Source organism: Arachis duranensis, chromosome 5 (assembly GCF_000817695.3).
Source record: "Arachis duranensis cultivar V14167 chromosome 5, aradu.V14167.gnm2.J7QH, whole genome shotgun sequence".
Classification (NCBI taxonomy): domain Eukaryota; kingdom Viridiplantae; phylum Streptophyta; class Magnoliopsida; order Fabales; family Fabaceae; genus Arachis; species Arachis duranensis.
Genome location: NC_029776.3, coordinates 33,723,825 through 33,725,581, shown reverse-complemented (window position 1 = coordinate 33,725,581; position 1,757 = coordinate 33,723,825).

The window sequence follows — 1,757 nt, the reverse complement described above, 5'->3', positions numbered from 1 at the left end:
AAAGTCTAACCTTGTCTATGGTATTCCGAGTAGGATTCTGGGAATTTGGAAAGTCTAACCTTGTCTGTGGTATTCCGAGTAGGATTCTGGGAATCTGGAAAGTCTAACCTTATCTGTGGTATTCCGAGTAAGATTTCAGTATTGAATGACTGTGACGAGCTTCAAACTCCTGAAGGCTGGGCGTTAGTGACAGACGCAAAAGAATCAATGGATTCTATTCCAACCTGATTGAGAACCGACAGATGATTAGCCGTGCTGTGACAGAGTATTTGGACCATTTTCACTGAGAGAATGGGATGTAGCCATTGTCAAGGGTGATGCCTCTAGACGATTAGCCGTGCAGTGACAGCGCATAGGACCATTTTCCCGAGAGGATGAAAAGTAGCCATTGATGACGGTGATGCCCTACATACAGCTTGCCATGGAAAGGAGTAAGAAGGATTGGATGAATCTAATAAGAAAGTAGAGATTCAAGAGGAGCACAACATCTCCATACGCCTATTTGAAATTCCCACTATTGATCTACATAAGTATTTCTATCTTATTTTATTTTCTGTTTATTATTAATTTTCGAAATCCATAACCATTTAATCTGCCTAACTGAGATTTACAAGGTGACCATAGCTTGCTTCATACCAACAATCTCTGTGGGATCGACCCTTACTCGCGTAAGGTTTATTACTTGGACGACCCAGTACACTTGCTGGTTAGTTGAACGAGATTGTGGAAAGAAAGTGCTGAGTTAATGTTTTTATGCACATGCCAAAGAGCCATTATTGTTGATCACAATTTCGTCCACCAAGTTTTTGGTGCCGTTGCCGAGGATTGTTCGAGTATGGACAACTGACGGTTCATCTTGTTGCTCAGATTAGGTAATTTTCTTTTCAAAAATCTTTTTCAAAATTTTTCTTTTCTTTTTTCGTTTTCCAAACTTTATTTTCGAAAAATATAATAAAAATCCAAAAAAATTAATAAAATCATAAAAATAAAAAATATTTTGTGTTTCTTGTTTGAGTATTGAGTCAATTTTTAAGTTTGGTGTCAATTGCATGTTTTTAAAAATTTATGCATTATTTTCGAAAAATTTATGCATTCATAGTGTTCTTCATGATCTTCAAGTTGTTCTTGATAAGTCTTCTTGTTTGATCTTGATGTTTTCTTGTTTTATGTTGTTTTTTGTTTTTCATATGCATTTTTTGTTTGTTAGAGTCCATGCATTAAAGATTTCTAAGTTTGGTGTCTTGCATGTTTTCTTTGCATCAAAAATTTTTCAAAAATATGTTCTTGATGTTCATCATGATCTTCAAAGTGTTCTTGGTGTTCATCTTGACATTCATAGTGTTCTTGCATGCATCTTGTGTTTTGATCCAAAATTTTTATGTTTTGGGTCATGTTTGTGTTTTTCTCTCTCATAATTAAAATTTTCAAAAATAAAAAAATATCTTTTCCTTATCTTTCTCATAATTTTCGAAAATTTGAGTTGACTTAGTCAAAAATTTTTAAAATTAGTTATTTCTTACAAGTCAAGTCAAATTTTAAAAAATTTAAAAATCTTATCTTTTCAAAATCTTTTTCAACAATCATATCTTTTCCAATTTTTCCTCTTTTTCGAAAATTTCAAAAATCTTTTTCAAAATATTTTCAAAATATTTTTCTTATCTTTATATCATATTTTCGAAAATTCACTAACAATTAATGTGATTGATTCAAAAATTTGAAGTTTGTTACTTTCTTGTTAAGAAAGGTTCAATCTTTAA